This window comes from Mauremys mutica, chromosome 16 (genome assembly GCF_020497125.1).
Source record: "Mauremys mutica isolate MM-2020 ecotype Southern chromosome 16, ASM2049712v1, whole genome shotgun sequence".
Taxonomy (NCBI): Eukaryota; Metazoa; Chordata; order Testudines; family Geoemydidae; genus Mauremys; species Mauremys mutica.
This window is the reverse complement of record NC_059087.1, coordinates 32,832,791-32,844,579: the sequence shown is the minus strand read 5'-3', so window position 1 is coordinate 32,844,579 and position 11,789 is coordinate 32,832,791.

The window sequence follows — 11,789 nt, the reverse complement described above, 5'->3', positions numbered from 1 at the left end:
ATTGGATACCACACAATCATATTATAAGGATGAACATGGGATGGAGGGTGTTTCCCCAAGGTACCGAATGCCACACCTGCCCCCTTAGTCAGTGACTAACCCTCTTGCAGTAAACTATCCTGAAGGCAGTTTGTGTTATAGTTCTCTTGGCATCCAGCCATTAAGGCCATGAGGCAGCATGCCTCAATTTCTCCTTCACCGAGAAAACCAGCTTTGTTATGGTTTCTCTGCTGTGGTATGCTTTAAGTCTGTTTACGGGTATTAATTGAAAAGTAGCATTATCATAAGGTTTAACATCCATGTCAAAATTCTTATCTCCAAAATTTAACGTTAACATTTATCACAGATGTGCATTTACAAGTGTCTGTTCAGATATTCTAGTTTGAGGTTAGTTTGCATGGCGTCCTTTGACTCTCTCCCATGTAATCAATCACTGGCTTTTCTTTCTCTCCAGTGTTCCCCTCTGTGTGGACTCTTAATTTAATCATGTTTCTGGAATTTTGGTGCCTCAGGGTCTGGAAAGATAGGTGTTCAGGGAGATCCTGCCCATTGGCTGCCCCTTTGGGGAGCGGTCTCCCAACCCCAGGACTGTACATATATGGAAAATCCAGCTCCCTTTTTTGGGTTACCCGGTGCTTCCCCCTCCCAGCCCTGAGTGCTTCCTTGCCCCTTTTCCTAGAGCACTACGATCTGTGCTCTGTGGGCTAGGTGTGTTTACCCTTTGATCAGATGCACCTTTTCCAAGCAGCTTTCCCATAAGTGGCTTTACTAATTCTGGAGGAAATTTCCTTATTGGGGGAGGGAGGGTACCATTACTCAAGACGGTACTGCCCAAATATTTGAACTGATCCACATTTTTCAGCTGTGTGCCTTGGATGAAGATGGCTGGTGCTAGGGCATTGGAATGAGGTGCTGGTTGGAACAAGACCTCTGTCTTCCCAATATTGATGGTGAGGCCAAAAAGCTGAGATGCTTCAGAAAATCTATCAACAATGATCTGAAGGTCATCATGTCTATGGGCCATCAAGGTGCAGTCATCTGCAAAAAGTGCCTCGACGAGAAGCCTCTCCAGTGTCTTGGTCTTAGCATTGAGTCTTTCAAAGAGGGAGCCATTGAGTCGGTAGCAGATGTATATCCCCTGATCCAAGTTGTCTTGTTGCATGGCTGAGGAGACAGGCAAAAAACAAGTTGAACACCACTGGAGCAAATATGCAGCCTTGCTTCACTCCATTCGAGATTTCAAACGCATCAGAAAAGTTACCATTGGCAAGTTCTTGCAGTGTCATGTAGTCATGGAACAAATGGTTGATTTGTATCAACCTTCTTGGGCAGCCCAGTTTATGCAGAATAGCCCATAGACCCTCTCTGTTGACCATATCAAAAGCTTTGGTCAAATCGATGAAAACTGCATACAAGTCCATGTTCTGCTCTGAACATTTTTGCTGAACCTGCCTTATGACAAAGATCATGCCCATATGTTACCCACACACCTCCTGGGTGTGGTGTTCTGTCCCATCTAGTGGCACCAAGACCACTTAGGAAGAGAGAGAGAGAGAGAGAGAGAGTTAAATGAGCTGCTCTACAGCCTTAGCTAACAGCTAGTTGACTTTTAGCTTATGTGGTAGAGGCTCATGCACTAAGCTCCAGAGGTCCCCGGTTCAATCTTGCCTATTGACGACTGGGGTCTGTCGGCATTACACATAGTACTATGACCTGGTCTGAAACTACACTGTGCTTCTGGAAGATTCTCCTCAGAGATGTTGCAATGAATCTGTTCAGTAGAATGCACGCTAGTATTTTCCCTGCAGTACAGAGGAGAGCAATGCCTCCGCGGTTTGCTGCCTTTGTTTTTGAAGACTGATAAAATAACAACATATTTGAAGCCTTGTGGCATTTCTTCTTCCTCCCAAGTGCTACTCAAGTTGTCATGAAACACCTCGATGGCCTTGGGGTGGCTACTTTATACAATTCTGATGGGATGCCATGCATTCCAGAGGCTTTGCCAGAGTTCAGTTGTTTGATGGCTTCTATAACTTAAAAAAATATATATATATATAAAAAAACTTCCTCAACCGATGGAGGGAGATCGAGATCCTCTTTGATGGGTTTCTCAGGTAAATGATCAAGGACACACCTGTGGACTATTGTGGACTATAGTAGACTATTGAAGCATTCAGCCTATCTCTGTACAAGTCCCTCCTTGTCTTTGATGAGGGTTGTGCCATCTGCTGAGTTCAAGGGGGCTGTGCCAGATTTAGGTGGACTGTAGTCTGCTTTACGTTGTTTGTATCTGCATAATGCTGGACTTCTGCAGCTTTCCTCTCCCACCACCCAGTCTCCTCCTTCTCTTCTCATTCTGGGCCTTGCTTGGTAGGTACTTAAACCTATCTTTCTTTGAGATTTGGAAGTGAGATCTTCCTGCCATTCAACAAATGCTTTCTGCTTATCACTTAGGAGTTTGGAGATGTCCTCGCTGTTCTCATCAAACCAATCCCAGTGCACCATTTTCTTTGTCCCCAGCACTGATTTATCTGTGTCAATAATCACATGCTTGAACTGGTTCCATTTTTCTGTTGGGTTGCCAGGAACTGGCAGGCATGAAAAAAGCTTGTCATCAAGTGACTTCTGAAACTGCACCTGAGAGTTAGTGTGCTTGAGCTTTGCTCTGTTAAAGGCTGTTCTATTAAGTTTGGGACACTTATGGTGTCAAGGGACTATATGCAGGTTAAGCACTGCTCTTACCAATGTGTGGTCTGCCCAGCATTCTGCACCATGCATGGCTCTGGTAATTCTGACATCGCGGATGTCTCATTGATAGGTGATAACATAGTTGATCAGGTGCCACTGTTTGGACCATGGGTGCATCCATGTTGTTTTATATTTATAAAGATGGTGTTAGTGATGAGCAGACTGTGTTCTGCACATTTACCCAAGAGGAGTCCATTGCTGTTCATCTCTCCCACTCCATGTCATCCTATCACACCTCTCCAGCCACTGCTATCTCTACCAGCTCTAGCATTAAAGACTCCCAGGAGGATGAGCTTGTCATTTGCCAGGTTGATCTGATGATGGAGTTGAGGTCAGAGTAGAACTGCTCCTTGCTTTCCTCTATGCTGGTCAGTGTAGGTGCACAGGCTGGGGTATCAGAAGAAGCTAGGTCCCCATCAGGTCCTTCTTGTCAACTGTTGGAAATGGGCCATCCTGATTATCACTACAAATGTTTTTTTCTCCTGCTGATAACAGCCCACCTTAATTGATTAGTCTCATTATAATTGGGATGGCAACACCCATTTTTTCATGTTCTCTGTGTATATATATCTTCCTACTGTATTTTCAACTGCATGCATCTGATGAAGTGGGTTTTAGCCCCACAAAAGCTTATGCCAAAATCAATTTGTAAGTCTCTAAGGTGCCACAAGTACTCCTCATTCTTTTTCCTAGAAAGCACTGCTTCGCCTCACCAAAAGGTGAGACCATGGTGCATCTTGGGAAATGTAGTCCAAGAAGGGAGCCAGGCATATACAAGAGAGTGGCACTATGAGGCATCAGAACTACAACTGCCATGTAGCACTGCAGCAGCATTTCCAAACCCAAATATTTCAGTTTGGTGACTTTCTACCAAAATGACAATTTTTTGTCGGAAAATAAAAAGCATTTTCTGACCAGCCCTAACATCTGAGAATACGGCCCCCTGGCCTCCTTCCCACAGAAGCGCCTCCCAGGAATCATGGCGAGGCCTCTGTGGATGGGTGGGGTGGGTGGCATGCTTCCCATGGACAAGGAAGAAAACTTGGAGGTGCTCAGCTCTCTGGGGGCTGGGCACAACATAACAACCTTCTGCAGGCGGAAAACTGCCTCCTAGCTATATACCTCCAGCAGTACCTCCTCCTGGTGTGGGAGGAAACGTGTGGGCAGCAGTGGCACAAGAGCAGCCTGGCTCAAGATCCAGCAGTGGTGCGGGGGGTGCAGGGAAGAGCAAGCGGCATCAAGAAGCATCTGCTCTTATGGTTGTGGATGCGTGGTTATTTCGGGGAGACAGGGAAGGTCTAGACAACAGTGATGTCATATAAATGCTTAAACAAAGACAATGGGTGGGGACCAAAGCCATAGCATGAATTTCCTGTGTGTGGCCAAGAGCTCCCTGCTCCACACCCCATCCCCATGGCCCCTCGCTCTCCTGGGCAGCTGTCCCACCATGTCGCTTCTTGCACTTCACTTGGGCCACTCCGCCCCTCATCCCAGCCTCTGTCTGTCAACACTGCATTGGAGCCAATGTCCTGATATAGCCTGGAGGGGGAGTTGAGAGGGAAGAGGAGGTGGAGGAGGCCCAGACCCTCTGTCAGCAACAACCATCACGTTCCCCAGCGACTCAGTCAGTGCAGTGGGGCATAGGCTGCCAGGCCAGAGAGGCAGCTAGGGTTCCCAACTTTCTACTCGCACATCCTTGCCCCGCCCCCTGCCCTACCCCTTCTCGGAGGCTCCACCTCTACTCAGCCCATCCTCCCTCACTCGCTCATTTTCACCGGGCTGGCTCAGGGGGTTGGGGTGCAAGAGGGGGTGCGGGCTCTGGGATGGGGCAGAAAAGAGGGGCTCAGGGTGCGGGATGGGGCTCTGGGCTGAGGCAGTGGGTTGGGATGTGGGAGAGGGTGAGGGTGCAGGTTCTGGGGTGGGGCCAGGGATGAGGTGTTTGGGGTGTAGGAGGGTGTTCCAGGCTGCAGGGTGGAGCCGAGGGGTTCAGAATATGCGAGGGGGCTCTGGGCTGAGGCAGGGGGCTGGGGTGCAGGAGGGGGTACAGGCTCTGGGTTGGTGGTGCAGCTTCTGGGGTGGGGCCAGAAATGAGGGGTTCAGGGTGTGGGAGGATGCTGTGGGCTGGGGCAGGGGTGCAGGGAAGGGGGTGAGGGCTCCGGCTGGGGGTGCAGGCTCTGGTGTGGGGCTGGGGATGAGGTGTTTCGGGTGTGGGAGGTTGCTCCACGCTGGGACCAAGGGGTTCAGAGGGAGGGAGGGGGATCAGGGCTGGGGCAGGGGGCTGGAGCGCCGGAGGAGGTCAGTAGTGCAGGCAGCGCTTGCCTCAAGCAGTTCCTGGAAGCAGCAGCATGTCCCCCCTCTGGCTCCTACACAGAAACACGGCCAGGTGGCTCTGTGCACTGCCCTGTCCACAGGTGCTGCCCCCGCAGCTCCCATTAGATGCAGTTCCCGGCCAATGGGCACTGCAGAGCCAGCGCTTGGGGTGGGGGCAGCATGTGGAGCTGGAGGAGGGACGTGCCGCTGCTTCTGGGAGCTGTGCGACATGCAGAGCCATGGCAGGCAGGGAGCCTGCCTTAGCCCCACTGTGCCGCCAACCTGTCTTTTAACCAGCAGTGTTGACCAGAGCCACCAAAGTCCCTTTTCAACTGGGCACTCCGGTCGAAAACCAGACACCTGGCAACCCTAGAGGCAGCGTGCTGGGATACAGAGGCCTACAGGATGCCAGCCATTCTGTCACCTCAGAGGACAATGAGGGGGATGAATACTGTACACAGTGAGGTCAGGTGGGAGGCGAGGGTAGTTCCAGGCCAGCAGAGGCAAGATAGGGGCTGATCCCACAGCAAGGAGCCCTAGAGAGTTCTGTGACCTGCCCAGGCTAGACAAGCAAGGAGAGAACTGTGCTTCTGAGACGACTTAAACCTTGATTGCAAACTAGTCTCTTTTGGGGGCATGAACTCCTTAGATACCAGGCCCAGACCATCCTCTTCCCCTCATCCAATCCTCACCTCCAGGAAATTGATAGGGACAGAGAAACTGGTTCTCATGAGGTGAGACACAACCCTCCTCCCAAAACCTGTGCCCCACCTTGCCTGAAATTTGAAAACCTCTCACTGATGTCCCATATTTGGGGCAACCCCATCACCAGAGCAGGGGCTCTCTCTTCCTATGTGTGTGCACAACTCCTAGCGCGATGGGGCCCAGATCTCGGTAGGTAGCAAAAAATAAATAATCCCTGCACAGCTGACTATCTGTAAGATATATACAGCCCTGCTGGAATCAAGAGACTGGAAAGCCAATGGGAGAGCCAGAGCCAGTGAGATTTTTAGAGTCGGGGGTCAGAAAACACTGGACATGTTAGATATTTGGGCTGGGCAGAACCCCTGAACCTTTAGCACTGCTCCCAGCATTGATATTAAGCACTTGTCAGCTAAATGAATAGGACGTCTCCATTCAGCACTTTTACTAGTGCTTAAATCCGCATGGGCTGGGATCCCTCCCCAATACAATGGGACTGGAGGAGACCCATTTCTAGGTGAAGGGTGAAGCTGGTCCAGGTGGGCCCAGGGAATCTCTATGAGCTTTTGCTTTGGCACTGATTCCCCCCTCCCCCCACCCAGGTGGTAATCCAGGTGACCTGCCCAATGAGGAGGCAGAGCTCTTGGGCTGAAGCTGAGACAGGTGGGTCTTGTTCTCTCTCAGAGCACCTGCTGCAGGGCCTATTTACAGGGGCTGGGAAGCTAGTGTTCTGAATCTTTTCTTTCCCAGAATGGCTCCCTGGAGGGTGGTCCTGGTTGCTGCCATGTGTGTAGCAGTGTTTGGGGTGCCAGGTAATCTGAGACTCAAAGCCACTTGTGCTGCTGAGCTTAATAACAATGGTGTGGGCTGTTCTGCTGTGCTGGGTGTTCTGCTTGCTGTCCTGTTTTCTAAAGCAGGGTTCTTGTGATCAGAAGAATAGCTGGTGGATTTCTTACCCTGTAACATCTTTACTTATCAGTCCTACTGCTAAGGTCTCTTGTCCTCTCTACTGGGAGGCTTGGGCACTCCTGTGTGCTAGGTGAGATGGTGTCTGATGCCTTAAATTAGGCTAGTCTTTTTCTAGGGTGTCTGCTTAACTCAGAAGTGTGGGGTATTAAATGGTAAGCCATCACTTTAAATGGCATGGGGGTTGTTTTTTTCTGGCCCTGCTTGCAGGCTATGGGGCTCTATGGGGAATATGTGATATGGGCCTAGCAGCAGCCAGCTATGGAGAAGTGGGGAGAGTTGTGCCTCTCTGCCTTGAGGAGACAAAGCAGACTGCTCCCCTTGTTTTGAGTGTGATCATTCTGCATTCTAAGGAGCAAAGCAGTGTTACCCTGAACATGTTGTGAGAACATGCAGCTTGAGCTCTACTCACTAGTTGCTGTTTATTTCCAGGTGAGCGGAAGCTGTCTATGGACAGGCATGTCTTATCTCTTGTAACAAAGCCACAGTTCCACCAAAAGTCTAGCCTGTACTCTCTGCATTTCATAGAACTTAAGGCCAGAAGAAACCATTATGAGCATCTAGTCTGACCACCTGCCTAATAAAGTCCTTCCCTCCCCTGCCCAAAACCCCCCCACACCCTCTTTATCTAAACTATAGTGTAACTTCTTAGACATTCAGTCTTGACTTGCTTCCACTTGATTTTCCACCACTCCCCTATGTCTTTCTGCTTCTCTTCACTGCATGAGGCTCTGAAGGCAAAGGTGCTTCAACAGGGATCTGCCTAAAGAAGTCAAGGCTGATCTAAGAGGGCTTTTTGTAACCAGGTGTTGAGGGAGGAGCAGACAGCAAAACCTTCTGGCTTTTATTACCCTTGAGCAGGCAAGGAACTGTTGTGGTGTCCTCTGCCTTTGACACTACACTAAATTGCTATCGGCTTGTTGGACTAATGAAAACCATGTGCCCAAGGAAAATGGGCTTGTTTAGTGTCTAGGGAATAGAGCTGTAGACTGAAATGCCATGCTGGGGCTTAATGCTGGAGAAAGGTGCCTCTCAGCCCTGGAGACTAAAATGGTCTCTAGCTCACATACACCATGCAGACTGGGAGCTTCCCCCATCTGCTATTATGCCTTAGCACTGACCTGCCTGGGCCCTGTGGTAGGATGTGGGGGAGAAATCAGATTCTTTGTTTTTTAAAGCTTGGCGTTGGTAATACCATTTTATGATTTGATAGCTAATGCCATGTGTGTCTTAAAGCTCTATTTACTTCTGGTTTCTGAGCTTCTGTACCATAAGGCTAGAAATTCTCTACAGTAATTCCTCACTTAACATTGTAGTTATGTTCCTGAAAAATGCAGCTTTAAGTGAAACTGTTAAACTAATCCAATTTTCCCATAAGATTTAATATAAATGCAGGGGGTTAGGTTCCAAGGACACTTTTTTCCTTGGGGTAGACAAAAGGCATCATGTACAGTACTGTGGTTGTGAAGGGCCCCAGGCTTACCCCACACAGGCACAGCCCGCTGCAGGCAAGGATGCTAGAGGCAGATTACCTGGAGAAGAACAGGTGCTGACTTAACCGGGGGATGCTCCAGGCCTGCTTCTTCTGGGCCCCGCTCCACTCCAGGCCCACCTCCTCTCCCGAGCATGCTGTTTCCCTGCTCTTCCCCCTCCCTCCCAGAAAGTCCTAAGCACCACCTGCTTGGTGGTGGGGGGAGCACTGGGAGGGAGGGGGAGGAGACCGAAGAGGAACTTGAGCAGTGACTTTACAAGGGAGCACTGCACTTCCACAGAATCTTACAAGCAGTGGACAGAGCAGGCAGCTAAATGATGTTATAAGGGAGCATTGCACAACTTTAAACGAGCATGCTCCCTAATTGAGCAGTGACATAACTTTGAAACAACATTAAGCGGGAGGATGTTATGTGAGCAGTTTCAGCTTTCATTTAATACAGTGACTCCCCACACTCTTATGACTATAAGAGCTGGGGCTGTAAGAAAACCACCAAATGCTACGAGATTCTCCTATAAATCCAGTATCAGCAGCACTGGACTTGGCCCACTCCATGTTCCCTTGGGTTCCTGCTGTGACTGATGATAATGGTGCTAGCTGGGGATGTGGACACCTGACCCCTAGGAGCTGGAGCATCCACTGACTTCATATGTAGACCACAAGAAAGGGGAGAGAGCTGCTTCTGCCACTCTTTATCTCTTTCCCCTTCTAAGCCCTGGGCTGGGGAGTGGTAGCACTTCACTTGCTGTCTACACCTTAGTCTTGACACTCCTTCTCTGCCTGGATGTTCCCTGCTCTGAAGGAAGCTCTCAACCTGTATGAGCACTTATCTTGGGGTCTGTACTCTTGCTGGGTCCTGCTTCCTCAGCATGGCTGGGTTTTTCTGCAACTAGCCCCCTATTATCTGATAACATTGGATTTAAAGGAACAAATTCCCTGCTTTGTTGTGATGCCTTGGATCCTAGGAATCAGTACTGTTAAGGTCTCCATTTACCATCTCGCTCCATGCGGAGGAGGCTGAAGGCTAGCTAGGATGACTTCTCCAGCTGCGGTGCCTGGCTTGTGCACTGTGAGTGGAGGAGACTCTAAGCATAGTAGCTAACCCAGGCTGAGTCAGGGCAATAATCAAAGGTTTCCTTCTCTAGTTGTCCCGGCGCTGGTTCCCTCCCAATGGAACAGCACCTCACACCCAACCACAGCAGCTAGCACTACAGGTCACAGTCTGCAAGATGCCACAACTGCACAGTCTGCAAAGATGAGCTTCTTCCGTAAAGTCCTGAATGGTGAGAAACTCTTGGCCTCCTGGGTCAGGCAGGCCAAGCCCTGCAAAAGCCCATGAGCTGATACTAGCTACTTCCATCTTGGATTAAGCCCTCAGCAGATCTGCAGCAGCATCCTTGAAACTCTGTGGAGCTTATTCTGTTCCTCACCCTGCATCACTGCCATCCCCTCATTGGGTGAGGCAGGGCTCTGGGGTGGGGGGTGGGGGTAGGCAGTGCTTGCCTGTCCTTTGGTGGGCTGCTGCTCAGCAAAATAACCACTGACTTGAAGGTTGCAACCTAGCCAGGCTGTCCCCTCAGTGCAGAAGTTAGTTACATGTTTGTAGGGCAGTATTCCCCTACCCCAGCCTATGGATGGCTCATCTTTCAGGAAGAGAGTCATTTGGGGCTCTTGTCATCTCCCTTCTGGGAGCTGCTGACTAGCCCTCTTAATTACTATCTGACCCCTCCTTCCAGAATGACCCAAAGGCAGGTCCTATTGCCCCTGTCCATGCCCTTCTACCATCTTCATGGGAGGAAAGACCAGCTACCTAGAAACTCATGTATACTTAATGGTCCCTCTGATAGTGCTGCAGGTGTCAGGTTGGCCTCTCCATAGGTTCTCTACTGAACCTATTTTCAGTAGGTCCCTCTGTGGTGGTGGAAGTCATACTTGGCCAGTTCTGTGGCCATAATTATCAGGGTGGTGAATGCTTCATGGGGAGGACTTAGAGGTGCCTTCATGGCACATCAATGAATCACAGGGCCTGATGAAGGTCTCCCATCTAAAGAATGGGATAGAAAGTAGACAAGATGCTCCTCTTCACCCATTCTTGTATTCCAAGAACAAATGGACACCAGTGAAATTAGAATGCAGCAAATCTTAAAACTGATAAGACTTGTCTAAGTGGATTTCAATGACACCAAAATGCATTGACCTCAAAGAACTCTGCCAGACTAAGATACTCTGTGGGTAGCAAGAACATTTCCATGTTGAGTTTTAAATAAAACCATGGCATAAAACAAACTTTGCAGTGAGGGTGAGTGTTTAATGATAAATTCCCCCATGGGCAGCTTAGTTGCACATTCCTCTAAAGTCTCTCTCTCCAATTGGGCACTTTTGGGGATAGGACTGCTGGTCTGATCCAGTCTGGCACTTCCTATGTTCCTGCAGATGCTGTTCAATGTAGATTCTAGTTCTCAATTCTTCTCTCATAGCCGCCAAAGATCTAGTGTCCCCCTTCTGGGATGATTCCTCTAACAGTACAGTGACGCCTGCTGCTTCAGCCCCATCTGGTACCACAGTGGCTGGCCATCTCTCAGCTAGGACACCAGGTTATGTCCAGTTCCTGCAAGGTGGCCACTCCATAAAGACTGCAAAGATGAACTTCACCCTAAGGATCCTGAATGGTGAGACCTTCCTACAGATCTTGGTGAGGTTGCCATGTGTAAGAGGCAGCCTTCTGCCTTCTCAATGTTCTGTTCTGCACTGTTTGTCCTCCCCACCCCACCCCACATACAAAACCAACTCTGGTAAAAGCTAACCCAGCTGCCTAGGTGTCAGTATGAGTTTGAGCCAGCTGTCTCTAGGGTAACAATCTGTCCATGGATTTCTGGTTAACATGCTCCTGGATGTGACTGCCTACAGGCATCTTGGGCTCTCTTGTTAGTGGTGACTATTGACTTATTCCCTCCCCCCTCCTTTCCTGGACTACCCCATGTGTAGGGCTTCATATGCTGAGAAAGCAAAGGCACTTCCTGAGGGAGATGTTGGAAGTGTTACTTAACACCAGTTTTTTCACCTTGAGAGTGGGGAGCTGCCGTCCTCAGCCCAGCTACTCTGGTCAAAGGGTGGATCAGTTCTATAGCGCTGAACCTCTGCTGGCCCAACATGCACACAGGCCCATTCAGATGGGTGCTGGAGCCAAATGACTGGGATTAAATGCCTGGGGTGGCAGGTTTAGGGCCAGCATATGGGGCTAGCTCTTCAGCAGAGGGCTTCATAAATGGGAGTCTTGTGTGGCTGCAACCACACACATTCCTGAATTAGATTAGCCTCTGTCTAGCTGGGGCATTCAGTACCTTCCCTGAGCTGTTCATATACTCCAGCTGGTGGCTTATTGGGGACAGGGGGTCCCCCCAGAGCACAAGTCTGAGTCGGTCTCAAACTTATCAAGGAGTTGAACTTCTGACACCTCAGACTCCAGCTCTTTGTTTCCAATCCAGTTCAGATTGACAGTAACTGAGCTCAAGGGCTAGGTGGCTTTCATCCAGCCCCTTGATCACTTGCTCCTTTCCTGGGCTGAAGAAAC